Source organism: Strix uralensis, chromosome 3 (genome assembly GCF_047716275.1).
Source record: "Strix uralensis isolate ZFMK-TIS-50842 chromosome 3, bStrUra1, whole genome shotgun sequence".
Lineage (NCBI taxonomy): Eukaryota > Metazoa > Chordata > Aves > Strigiformes > Strigidae > Strix > Strix uralensis.
In genome coordinates this window covers 133,355,785-133,370,140 of record NC_133974.1, presented here as the reverse complement: position 1 = coordinate 133,370,140, position 14,356 = coordinate 133,355,785, and the positions used below count along the sequence as shown (strand labels likewise).

The following is a 14,356-nucleotide window of genomic DNA, read 5'->3' as shown; positions in this document are numbered from 1 at the left end:
GAACTACAAAACAATTTCCCTAGGGCTAATAACTTAGACAATTGAATTTTATTCTCCATAAATACATCAGAAGTCCTAGACAAGTGGTAATGCCTCTGTTGTTGTCTTTTTGCTGACTACATCCCTCTTGGTCCTTACAGAAAGACCTCTGAAGAATGTGGCTGAGGAATGGCAAGATGCAGGGAACTTGGGCAATAATATTTTTGTAACGCTACCTGCTAACAGAGAAAAGCAGTTGTCTTTGCAACTACCGTGCTCTTGTGCGTTCTGTGCCTTCATCTCTGGCTGACGATTTTGTAGATCAGTTTTTGTGTTGTTTTCCTGTGTGTTGAAACTTTTTCAGCAGTGATAAGTCACCTTATTTTTCATACTTTTGCCACAGCCTCCCACTGCCCCCCTCCTTCCTCTGTCAGCTCCAGAGCTGCAGATTTATTCTGCCCATAATCAGTTTCTGAGTCAGTTTGGGTGACCTTGATTCCAGCTGCAATTTCGTGACTTCTGTGTCACCACTTCACTTTTCTTTGTGTTTTCCTTCTCACCCTTTCTCTGCCTTGCCTGTTTAAGACTATAAGCCTCTACCTTTCCGTAGAATTTTTCCATACAGGATATAGCCTGAGGTATTATTGTTTAATATTCTAATAAATGTGTGCGTGAGTGTGAAAGTGTGTGCGTGTGTCTACAGTACCAGAAATATCCTAAACCGTTTCTAGGCATGTGAGAAGTCAGTCCTCTGCTTGAAACTGCTCACATTTAGAAAGTCTGCTCCTGCAATCCAGCACGTTGTTCTGAGTCTTGGTCTCTTGACTGGAGAGCTCTAACCACACGCATAGGTTCCGCTGTGCCGTCCTTTTGCAAAAGCAGTTGCTGGATGTGCAGTAGTGCAGAAAAATGATAGAAAGCAGCAAATGTATTGTTTTAATTTTGGGGGAAAAACCCCACCAAAGCAAAACCAAAAAACCAACCTTTGTCCATATGCGGTTTTTTATTCTTTCAGTGTTGCCTACTTGTTTTCTTTTTATTTAGCTTGTTTGTTTCAAAACGCCCTCGCAAACTTTTGCTTTGATTCCAAGTTGGCTCATTTAGTGTGACTCTCTAAAACTTGCCTTTTATCATGTATTGCTTTCTTGATTGTTTAAACTCTCACTGCTCCAGTATCTAAATGTATGAGCATGGTCTTAAGATGATGGTCTCACTTTCAAATAGGAGTATCAAAAACACTTAGCAATGTGCTTGCAAAGTGATTTTAAATCCTCTGATAGAAGCTATCTATTATAATCGCTCCAAGTACTATTATTAATGTCTTCAGCCTCTCCATTCTGTTTTTGGTCAAGCCATGCCCAAGAACAATTAGCTGTTTGTTTGACCCACATTATAACATCAGCTCTCCATTATGATAACAGCGGACTAAGAAAAACACATAATCTTCAGATTTAATGGGGCAGAAGACTGCAAAGGGCCAAACCCGTCTTGATCAAATGCCCTGAAGTCAGCAACTTTATGCAGAGGTGGATCTGGCACAATGTGATTTCTATAGTTGTACCTGATTTGTTACATGAAAACATAGGACTAAAATTAATGACAGTGCAGCAGATTAGTCATAAACTGCTGTGGAAGATAGCAAATACTGCGGAGGAGCTCAGCATCACAAACTCTGTTGTCTTTAGGGGAGCCAAAATTATTTCATCCTGTCTGTTGGTATGCATGCAGATGAGAAACAAAGAATTTGAGGAAGAGGGAACGTATATGTACATGTGTCTCACCTGCTGTGCTGTTCATCATTTAAATTATCTATGCAGGGACTGTTGCTTTTATAAGGTCAGTGGTAGCTGACCAATACACTGGCACGTCAGTGGATGGACACAATACCAAGGACATCATAGTGCATGATACATATACTAACTCTCTGAATAGAATGAATGATACGCTGTAGATGGAATTGCCTCTGGTCTTACATGAATTGTGTTTGTAGAACATAACCTGCAAATACATTGTGTGCTGAGATCCTATGGCTTAAAATGTATATATGGGTCTGATAAATGGCATCACGTTATCTATTTTATACTTCTATTGAATGCAGAGCACGTGCTGCTAAGAAACAAAAAGGACATGCATTTATTTTCAGGCGTAGGACTTTGCAACCACTTGGGAAGAATATTCTTGATTGAGAACCAAAACATTCCATGATGCTTAACAAACCTGCAAATTGAAAAATCAACATCTGCCCTGTGTAGCAACATAGCAGGAGAAAGACCTATAGCCTGAAAAATTCAAAATATTCCTTAAATTATATTTCTGTGCATTTACAAAATTACTACTCTCTGAATCAAAAGTCTCAAGCTGTTTTTATATGAGAGCATATGTTGTGTCGATAGACAATATCTCAGCCTGTAGTTGTACATGAAAAGCCCTGCTGCATAACATAATGGACAGTCCTTTGAACACGAAGCTGCATCTCAGTGAATGCTCCTGTAACAATGTTTTAAATAAATGATATGCATCATTAAATCACTGAGGACGACTAACTCAATTGTAGAAAACCCACAACTCCTGCAATCACAGTTACAGTTCTTATTTGAATATTTTAGTTTTCACCTGAGCAGCCAATGGAAGCGAGGGAAGCACAGGCTGCATTCAAACAGATGAAGGCACTACTCTAAAGGAAACGGAGAGAAACCTGTGATTATGTAGTTACCGTAATGCTGGCTGCTTGCTTAATGTCTGCATGGGATTTTTTTTTTTTTTTTTTGCCGTTTCCCTTATTTACATATCACAGACATGTCTTTATAAAGTTACTTTAAATAATTTATTAGATTGATCTTTTCAAAATTCTGTTCAGGCTAGGTGTCATTAGGAAAAGTTATTTAAACTTATTTAAAGGTTTGTGCCTGAGTAGGGCATTTACCTGCCTCACTGCTGATATTCTAAAAATACCTCCATGTCCATACTATTATCCATTCTTCACGTCCAATTGCTCTGTTATGGTAATAGTCAGAAGCACACCATGTAGTAATTACTTACAGCTGACTTAAGAAAAGAATATTCAACTCCCCCACTGTTCCACTAGAAGGTCTTTATGCACTATTAACTCATTCCTGTTTATTAATACTCTACTGGTAATTCTGGCTGCTGCTTTTTAGGTTTATAATAGGAGGACTATTAAACAGCAATTATTGACCATATGGGTTAGTGAATATTTGTGGTGGTTGTTGGGTGGTTGTTTTGTTGGGGTTTTTTTTATCCTTTTAAGTTGTTTTTAAGGAGCCACACCACAATATAGTGGTGCAACTTTACATCTGCCTGGGATTAACAGCTTTGGCAGCGTTCCCCACCTAGAAAATGCAAATTCCATATTTCAGAAATATCAGCTGAAGCTGTGAAAATACAGAACAATTTAAAAAACATGAAAACACTGTGCCAGACAAAGTGAAAATCTTTGTCTTTTTTTTTTTAATTATTTTTCCCAGCACTATATGGCTTGATCTTCTTTCTTGACTATTAGTCTTTCTGTTTCTCTTTCTTTGACCCTTTTTTCAGTTTTTAGGTCTTGTCCTAAAGGTTTGAAATGGTCAAGTGTAAATTTTGAACTAATAAAAATTCTTCTAGAAAAGTGTGAATTATTGCACTTTAAAGAACTAGAAATCTGCCTTCGTCAGTAAGCTTGCCTAGTGAGAAGATGGAGGAGAGACAAAATTACAGCAATTATCTCTCAAATAGCTGGGCTGAAAAAACGGTGTCTTCCCCCCTTTCCTCCCCTGCCTTTTTTTTTTTTTTTTTTTGCCTTTTTTTCCAGTCGTTTTAAAACCTAACTGCAGTTCCTGCCTTTGCCAGCAGCAATAGCTGTCACTCGTGCAGGTTTGTAGCGATGACTCCTTTTCCCACTGCTCTGCACTGGGAAGGCCAAACCAGCTCAAAGTTTTGGCATCTGCTTTCGTTATGGTGAGAAAATAAACCAGCCGAAAGATGGGGAGAAAAAGGCTTGCTATAAAGAGAGTGAGGCGGCAGGAGGATGCAAAGGCTTTAGTAGGGAAAGAAGATGGAGCAGCAATCAAAAAGTGTAAACAGAAGTGTGGGATGTGGTACAGGAGAAAAAGTGTGAATTCTAGAAAAAAGCCAGCGCATCCTGGCTGCAGAGGGCAGAACACGAGGCTGCCGTTCCAGCCCCCATCATTTATTTTCTCCTTGTGCCTTATGAGACAATTCCATCAGCACAAAAGAACGTGGCTTTGGGACGATTGGTGACTGCTGGTGAATTCTGTGGGGCGTGAAAAACTCTATTCTAAACATAAATTATTTGGTAGCTGAGTTGATTTTCAATACAAAAGCACTGTGCTACAAGCAAATATTTTTCAAAATATGTTCTCACTTCTAAATTCTCTTTGGGATTACCTCTAACACTATTGAAGAAAAGTCAAACTTTCAAAACCAATTACTTGTATTTGCCACTGACTGCTTTTTTCTAGAATTTTCTTAATCCTTTAATACTATTCTTACACTTTCTTAGTTCTACTTGTGTGTGTTTGACTTGGATTATGAGTCTTAGCTGTGTCAGTGTGGTCTCCTGAGCTGATGACCAGTAACAACTCCATTTAGACATAATTGTGGGCACAGTTGTTTCCGATGATCATTCCATCATTCAAAAATCTCTGCAATACGAAAATAACTAATGTCAAAAATAATTAATTTGGCATTTAAAACCTGCTGTTTTATTGCTAATAAAACACTCCCTCTGTTGTTGTTTCTTTTTTTCTGTTTTGCCCCCCCTTTTTTTTTCTGTTTTGCCCCCCCTTTTTTTCTGTTTTGCCCCCCTTTTTTTTTTCTGTTTTGCCCCCCTTTTTTTTTTCTGTTTTGCCCCCCCTTTTTTTTTTCTGTTTTGCCCCCCCTTTTTTTTTTCTGTTTTGCCCCCCCTTTTTTTTTCTGTTTTTCCCCCCCCTTTTTTTTTCTGTTTTGCCCCCCCTTTTTTTTTCTGTTTTGCCCCCCCTTTTTTTTTCTGTTTTGCCCCCCCTTTTTTTTTCTGTTTTGCCCCCCCCTTTTTTTTTTCTGTTTTGCCCCCCCCTTTTTTTTTTCTGTTTTGCCCCCCCCTTTTTTATTCTTTTTTTTCTTCTTTGCCTTTTTTTTTTCTTTTAAGTTGAAATGCTTTCTTAGAGTGAAAAAACAAATTAGAAAAGATGGCTAGGCATGATGTCATCACGGAAGTAGTTTCTAACTTAGTACAAATATTAACAAGTTACATTCTTATAATTTAGTGCTTGACCTGTGGAGATACAGGGGCCTTTCATGCAATAACATATATACCAGGCTTATGCAGGCATGAACGTGTGCTAACACCATACTAGAAATAATTATATAACAACAAGAGCAAAAAAATCTGTCCAGCTTCTGGGCTGTTAAAACCAAAATAGAGGTTCTATTCTGTTTACACCTATCATACCAGAATGCCAAACTGTCATTCATTCTAAAAATAAACATCATGTATGCAGTCTTTTGTTTTATATTGCTGCCTGAGTTTTCATTATAAAATTCGTGTGTGGTGTATTACACCAAAAGCATTCCCTCCTTTAACAATTATGGCTTGGAAGGTGTATATTTTTTCCTAAAAGCTGGTGCATTTCAGTGTGATGCTTTTAGGTCCAGAATGTTATGGAGACCTTTTCTCCCCATGTGGCAAAGCTAATAGAGGAGGAACTGAAGGGATGTGCCCTTGGTAGAGAAGCATGGGACTGGTGTAAGGTGTAAGGTCCTTGCTCGTGGACTTCACCCCTGCCTTGCCCAAAACAGCTACACAACACTGGTAGGAATCTGCTGAGTGACTTTAGATGAGGGGGCTGAAGGTATAAAAAGGTGACATTGATTTTATTGCTTAGAAATATGGGCTAGTTAATTTTCTTTATGTGCCTGGCATCTCTGCCATGCTGCTGGATATTTTTTCTTGTATAGATTGTTATTTAAAATCATCGTTTGGGTGGATAGGTGTCATTTCAAGTTTGAAATAAATGAATAACTGGGAATCTTGAGTGAGATGGCCCTTGATGTGCTGCAGGCCTGCAGTGGGTCTCTGAGTATGGGCCATGTGCAAAATATACATTAGATTGATGTCAGGGCCATGAGGAGGCTGCCACAGCTGCTGGGCTTGCCCATTTAGCATTGAGCATCAGATATTTGTGAGGAAGGGCCTTAGGTCTGAACCCCAAAAAGACAGCTGAGCTTGCATCAGTTAAATGACTTGATTCTCTCATCCCTGGTTTAAACCTGCCCCGAAATAGTCAATTATATTCCAGTAAGAGACTGTTCAGAAGTTTTACTTTTACAAGATAAAATTGCAGGTTAAAATTGACTATACTGCTGGTATGTAGCTTAGTCAATCTGGTAAATTAGTAGAGCATGATATTCTTTGAGAAACCAGAGTGTAGGAGCAATCCCTGAACATGCTTAAAGAAAAATGTTGTGCGAGTGATTCAGCTCTTCTCGCTGTTGCGGGGAAGAGATTAGAGGTGCACCACTTTGTCAGTTCATCTCCTTAACTCATAATATATTATTTATTACAAGGATTTGGTTTCTTAAGCCTGTCTTTTTTTTTTTTTTTCTTTTAACATACCACTGACTATTTGATCTTGAGGGCTTATTTTTTATTATGATGATGATTATTATGTACAGGTATGTGGGGAGGGAAGGATTTGGGGCTACAGCAAAATCCAAGCTTTTTAACATATGGAGCGTCAGTGTTTTCATCTTGTTTTGGCACTTTTTACACCTCATGCTGATGGTGTGATTGTGGTTGGTTCAAGTACATCTGGGGTCCCCCGTAGCCTCGCTTTTCAGGGGCTTTCTGACTCTGTTATAATTTGTTTCTCCCTTTTTTGGTATAACCAAGCATGAACTCTCGGTGTGAGATGTAAACTGCTATGCCATCTGTATGTTAAGTGATTATGTCTCACCTTAAAAACCCAGTGTTAGCCAGGCTTGTTGTGCTGCACAATCCCCTCCCATGACCCCCGTGCTGCCCCTGCCTGTCTCTCTCACACACGTGTACACGCACACACGTGTGCGCACACTCTGGGGTGCAGTATTTTCCTTGAGGGCGCCATGCAGCCCCAGTGAAGGTTGTGGAGTGCTCTGGATTTGTGTTTGCACTGATGTGAGCGTGTGGATGCCGTGTCTCAGAGCACAAGTGGCTCGTCCTTTCGTGCCTGAAGTAAACTGTGTGAACGAGGACCGAGAGGTGAAAATGGACTAAAAAAGAATAAAAAAAATCATGGAGTGTTTCATGTTCTGATTGAGCTTGCACATCAGGAGCGTGTCGGAGGGAGGAAGAGCAACAGAGCACATTTTCTACAAAAGTCCATGCAAGAGGAAACGCTGGTGGCTGGGGCAGGACAGGAGAGTTTGGTAGAACTGCTGCAGAGCAGAACTTTGTGTAGCTGAAGATCTGACTGCAGGTGTTACATCAGCTCCTTAAGTGGTAGATGCACAATGACTTTTCATGCAGTACCCTACTTATAGGAATGAGAATAATAGCAGAACTATTGGATAAATTGAGAATTTAATCTTCTATGGCTAAAGCTGTTGGGAAAGGAAGAGGCCTGTTAAGATGCTGATATTCCCATGCCGCATCTAATATCCAAATAACGTTTTACAGGAAAATGTTAACTCCTACTGATATCCAACAGAGGATAGTCACTGCTGAATCAGTTGGTCTTCTCCAGCAGTTCTTTTTTTTTTGGGGGGGGGGGGGGGGGGGGGGCAGCGCTGCTTTGCGCTCTTGCTGTCTGACACAACGCTCGTTCTTGTTCCTCATGGGGTCAGCAGGGATGATTGTGAGCAGCACAAGGTCTGCTGAAGGAAAAGCAGAAGAGTCACTTCAAACTGGGACATATGGTGGTTCTACTGTGGCGCTTGTGGAGCCTGTTAGATAAACTGCTTAGACACCTTGAATTCATTTGACAGGATTTGAATGATAACACATGTTTTGTTGAAAGAAAAAAATTCTTATCGCAAATCAGCCCCTTTTTTATTTAAAAAAAAAGTAACATTTGTGATAAAACCTGTTTCCTTTTTTTTTAAAAAAACACCAACCCAACCTCCCAAACTTACTAATCAGTAAACTAATGAAAATATTAACATTTAACCTTATTCAAGTTAGCCAAAGTATTAACAGTGGGCAGGTGCATTCTTGACATAGCTGGTGTTACAGGGTAGATACTTCCATTTGTCAAATGTTTAGAAGAAGCCTTTCATTTAAAACAAAAGTGTGTCCTGTAGAAAATGTGACTTGTAAGTGCTAAAACAAAAAAATACAGAAATTAGGCAAGAATAAACTTGCTGTGTGCTTGGCAATCTGCGAGCAAAACTGTCATGAATTTGCTCAGTTCCCAAAAGGGTAATCTGAGTATGTTTGATTAAAAGAATTGGACTGTTCATCACCTGAGCTAGACATGAAGAGTTATAAAGAATATTAAATGAAGATGTAGCAATTATGACATATCCCTACTTTTTTCTCTCTTTGCCCCTGTCTCACCAGACTGTTGATGAGAACAGAAGAATGAACAGATGGTGGCACCATCCTGTCTCAGCACCGAATACTGCCCTGGAGTTGTACATGGTGCAAAAAGCATCCCCATGTGGAGAAGCAGATAGTGCTCCTGCAAACTGTAAGTGTCTGCTCTGTTACATTCCTTTACAAAACAAACCCGACAACAACAAAAAGAACCCTTACATCTTCCTTAACTGGAATTTTAATGAAATTCCTTCCTAAATGTTGTTTTGAGATCAGATAGAAATACCTGCTTTATAACTTGCTGTGGTCATTCAAGATCTACGCTTCCTTCCCTGTCTGCCATTCCACCCTTTTGTCCTTCCTTGCCCTGACTGAAACATTTTGGGTTCATTTTTTATAAGTTCTGATAAATCTTTCATAATAGATTTTGGGTTTTGCAGCTTAACGATATCGAGTCCTTCCTAAGATTTATTGTCAGTTTCACTTGACCTGGGGGTCAGAACTTAAAACGTTTGATGGAATTTGTTGCAGAATCAGGGAATGTTGTGAAAGTTGCTATTTTTGGTTTCTGTTTCACTGTGTCTAGAAACTATAGATTTTAAAAAATGAAATGATAAATAATGTTTTCTTGGGTGTTCAAAATACGTTGAGTGTGTGTGTTTCATGAACGTTGGTTTCTAGACAACCTGATTTGTACTATTCCTGATAAAAAGACGCAAAGACATCCAAGGTTCTTGGCTTTTAGAATTCTTTAAAAAAACCCATCTCCCAGTGAAGGTGTAGACTGCCACAGTGGGAATTTAAGCTCTTGGTAGTTGGTTTGCTTTTCATAGTTACCTTTCACAGTCCCTGTGAAGGGTTCATAGACCCTTCCAGTCTTTCTGGAAACGCTGCTCTGTACAACCATAGGTTATTGCAAAGAGGGCCATTGCTGTCGTGGAGCTGGTGTGCACCAAATGTTTATAGGAGATAGGACCAGTGTTGGCCCAGGTCTTTTTGTAAAATACAGACTGGGTTGTTGGCTTCCTTCTGCAAGTTCCTGTTGCACACAGCAAAGTCCTTTGGCTGTCCTACCGCTCTAGCTAACCAGAAGAGGCAGCCCCATAGCAGTGTGTGGAAGAGGTGCTGTCTAGCAAATGGTATTTCATCCAAATCGGGCCAAAAAGAAATTAAGTTTAGCAAAGAAAGCAAGTTTCATCAGTTGAGGCCATAAAGCACAGTCCTGGAGCAAGTCAATAGTGCTCAATTGACAGCCAGTCAATATTTGTACTGGATTAACTTTTCAAGGAATGCGGAGATTTCGGGGGTTTTTATGTAAACACTGTAAATAGGTTGGGACACTAAAGCACGTTTACAAATACCGCATGTCAGATTAGATTAGAATCACTTCCAGGGAGCAGGATTTTTCCTACCACGAAAGAGACGTTTACATCTTGTGAAATGAACACAGATATAAATTTTTTTGTTCGTCAAATATATTCAAAAATGTAGCTGGGCAGATCTCATGGCAGTGCTGCACAGAACGCTTCAAAGGACAACTTCTCTCCGAGGCCAGATTCACTCATCTTCTATATGCACTGCTCCCAGGCTCTGCCAGGTAGAGCTATAATTTAGATGGCATAGTGGCTGCAACTTGGTTAACACAAATGCTGTGCAAATTGATTTAAATTTTCAGAATAATGTCATGGGTAAAGCTATTAAGAAATATCCTCAGTGTTTGTGGTACTTGCTCCTTGCTGAAGGATCAGGCAATATGCATAGGGAGGACTGAAATGAGACCAGAATGTGCTAGTTTCTAACACCTGTAGGACTGTAACACGGCTCTGTCCATTTGATTATAGGTCTTGCAGCTTTTCAGTGGCATGCCTAGCACTCACTTCTAACCAATAAAAAATTGATTCACTGTTTCCAAAACTGGAACCAAAGTGGCAAACATTTCAAGAAGAAAGTACCATTATTTACAGTGGCGCTTTTTTTTTTTTTCCAAGACATGGTCCCTGGTTTTCCTAACTTGCTCCCTTACTATAAGGGGCTTGAATCAATTTTAAATTTCCAGTTTTCTAGAAGTAATGGAGGGTGGTTTGGCCTCGCCTGCCTGTCCCCAGGGCATGGAAACGAGGGCAGGCAGAAGCTGGCACTGCCCAGATTGGCAAAACAGCCCAAGCAGATCTGGTTTTGCGTACGTGAAACACATGCACAGCACTAGTGAAATCCATGCAGATAACACATCACTAAGAACCCCCCTTGCTGGAAGGTAGATAACAGCATTTTATTTTTATTCCTTTTATTTCTCCTGCCCTTAATTTTTTTCCTTACAAAAGGTAATTAGGCCATAAACAGAGGTCTGACAACTAATTTTATCTGCAGCAAAATTAATATCATAAGCAACAGATAATTTTAGCTGAGCAAAATTAAAAAATATATATTTTAATGACATTTTAAAAACACAAAATCTAATTTTTTCCTTCTGAACTTCTCATACCTAGCTATTTTGATACGTGTGGAGATGCTCGCTCATTTAGTGAACAAATGTTCTCCTTCTGTATACTTCCTGCCTCAACAGCAGGCCTTGCTGGTCTCAGCCTGCGGTACGAAGTTGCTTTTCATTTCCTCTCTCTTGTTCTCTGGTTCTTTTCAAAGAAGAAATGATCTGAGGGAAAAGACATTGCTTTTCTTACCCCTAAATTTTCATTGACATTAATAGGAGACAGGTGGCCAAATCCCTGCACACAGCTTTGAAAATTTAAGGTTTAACTTTTTTTTCTGGATAGATTCTTACATTGCTGGAGTTGTGAATCCTCTGAAAAGATATTAAATATGCAACTATACCATGTCAGCAGTGCCTAGAGAGTTTATCTACAAAATTATCATCTACCTTCCAAATCTACAACCCTAAAATATTGATTGGTTAAAAGGCAGTGGATAAAGATTAAGATGGCACAGCAGCAGATTACCCTAATCAAATAAAAAGACTATTAACAGAGCTGCTCACAGTTCTGAAGATGTTGGTTTGAAATACAGATGTCTTAACCAAAGTGCTATGTCTCATTTTTTGAATGCATTTTTGAATGCATTTAAATAAATTACCAAATAGAAAGAAAGCAGAGAAGAACTCCACACACTTCAGACAGTAAATTTCCATTTATAATAAAATTATTTTATGCATTTCAGTAAATAGTTGGAACTTCTAAAGATCTATTTCATTGGATAGTGAGAAGTCAAGCACTGGATTCTCAGCTTAGAGAGCTCCATAGGCGCACATGTGAGTTTAAACCTGTGATTGCATGTGTGTACATCAACGTGAGCACGTGTGTAGTAAAAGATAGGAACGGAGTGACTGCTTGAGGGCAAAGCATAGCACCAAAGCCAGTACTTCTGCTTAAACAGAACTCATTTTCAGTTTGTATTTGATTGTTTTGGAATAGTGTTTCTAGACAATGGATTTTGGATGGCAAAAATTCAAGGCCGTATTTACCAAAACGCAGGTCTTAATGGTTGGTTGGGGCCAAAGCAGGTGGGGTTATAGGGTGCAAGGATCTGCACAGGTATTGAGTGTCTCGCATGCAGTGTACGCCGTCTGCTCAAACCCAGCATCGCGAATCAGATCTCCAGACCCTCAGTTTGGTTTGGATGCATTAGAAAATTGTGTCTGCTTAAAACCAGCACAGGTTCAACTGGTTTGGAATCTGTCACAAACATTTTATTTAGCGTTAAGAGCCATATGCTTATTAACGTTTAGTAAGAGTAAGCTACTGGGAATACTACTTGGAAAAGAGCGATATTTGTCACTAACGCTTTCAATGTATAGTGGGAATTTTTATCCAGCCAACAGCTGAATTGTGGTTTATCCTCTTGAAAGAATTTCCCATTGAATGACGGCTAAGCGCAGATTGAGCTAATAACCCGTGCCCTAGGTTATTGAAGTCGTGGAGACAGAAAGAGAAAATAGGGTGGGTAATGTATTAATTTTCATCAGTTATGGACAATACTATTAAATTACTGACTTGTTGAAATAATGTGTCGCCGATTAATAATGTCATTTCAACTTCCTAAACTTTCCTACCTAAAAATTTTGATTTAAAAAGAAAAGATTTACGAGTGTGTGAAAAAGTGTTGGTGATATAACTAATTGGTATGGAGGTCTTTTGTTTTTGTTTTTGTTTTAAATTGCACCTAATTTTAAGTCACAGTGTAAATGAGGTTTTAAAAGATTTTAACAGTGATGTAGATAAATTTGGAATTAAAATTGAGATCTGAAATGTTGTGTTGCTCCACTTTTAAAAATAAGTTCCCTTCTCATTTGCAATTAAAATGTCTAGAATTTGCATAAAATGTGTGAAATTAGAGATAATTGAAATACAGTAGCTATAAATATGTCTACTCCATTTGAAAAATAAATAAAATGTCCACTAAAAGGGTGCGAAAGCCGTACTCCCTTCCCTTGTTTCTCACATTTGGATCTCTGGCATTTTTCACACTTTTATAGCTAATTTTTATTGCAAAACAATATGTTACATTTGTAGCAGTTGTGGGAATGCAGAATAGCCCCTGGCAGCTCTGTAAAAAATGGAATGTTAGGAACACATTTAGAAGAATACAGCTTTCAATTTCATCCACAGCATTGATGTTGTGGAATCATATTAAGTGTGATCTAACAAAAAAAAAAAAAAAGAAAAAAAAAAGAAAAAGAAAGCAAGTGTTATGGAAAATACTCTAAATAAGCTATTATTTAAAGTATATTCATTCTATTCTGTTTCTTATGTTTTCATAACATAACAAGTTGTCATGTTATAGTGTGTTTTCAGGGAGCGCGGTGAGAATCAAAACCCAGGTTAGCGCCGTTCCTTGGTGAGTGCCACCGCTGCTGCTCGATCTGCAGCGACGCGTTTCTGCGACAGTGTGAATAAACACGGCCCGGTTGGACTGTGCTGCAGCACGTCCCTGTGGGGGCCTGGGAGGGGACCCTTGGAGGAGCATTTCCCATTCCCGCCCAGGAGAAGGACCACCAGGCTTCTACATCTGCCCAGGGAAGGTTTCGCGTGCTTTGCCACCCTGAAAGGCAGCACTAGTTCCCGTTCTTGCTGCTGTCTGTTTCCGAAGAGTTGGTAGGAGTTAGCGCCCGTCAGCCAGCGGGCAGCGCTGGGGGTGATGCCTTCTTCCCGTTGCAGGGCCATCCCCTTCACGTACTCTGATCTCTGCTGGCCCAGTGTGTTAGCATTCAGCTCTGTTGCCAGGTCCTCATTTTTTTGGCTGCAGAGCAAAATGCTACTGCTGTGCAACCAAGTTGGCACAAGGAACTGTATCTTTCACAGATAATAGAACTGGAAAGACAGACCTCTACCGTATTGTCAAATTATACCTTATTAGTGTGTGCTCTCGTGAATGTCTGCCACTAGAGTCGAGGAGTATCTCACATACAAATTGTAAAGACATTTCTCCAACTCCAATCTTGGAACTCAGAAAAATATTATTCATATAATACCCCATGCATCTTTTTTAGTGAAATTGCACTGTGATGTCCTGTCATTTTCAATGCTGTGCAGTGTTTCTGTTACTGGGGAACACCAATCAACTTCAAAAGAGCTGCTTTGGTGCAGAAATGGGCAGCTATTCAACTACTCTGCATCCAACACAAATACCCACCGCAATTTGATGTAATTCACACAAAACTGAATTGGAAGGCCTAGGTGAAGGTTACTGCACCGATTCGTCAGTGCTCCCCATCCTGTAATATTATTTCTGGAAACCCTGTTTTCTGGAGGCGTTCCTTGCAGAGGGAATTATGCCAAAACAAAAGAGTTTCCGTGCAGGTACTATCCTGAGGCCAACAGAAATTCAGCAGGTTTTAATGTCGATGGCTCCTTT

At 39.5% G+C, this 14,356-nt stretch overlaps 1 long non-coding RNA gene across 3 annotated transcripts in view; it reads left to right on the top strand.

The window, feature by feature from the left end:
• Positions 1-14,356, top strand: part of LOC141941560 (uncharacterized) — a 185,755-nt gene that overhangs the window by 34,023 nt on the left and 137,376 nt on the right. For all 3 annotated transcript variants that reach the window (XR_012628378.1, XR_012628377.1, XR_012628376.1), the window contains exon 2: positions 8,516-8,645. This is a non-coding gene — a long non-coding RNA (uncharacterized LOC141941560). The remainder of the gene's footprint in view (positions 1-8,515; positions 8,646-14,356) is intronic.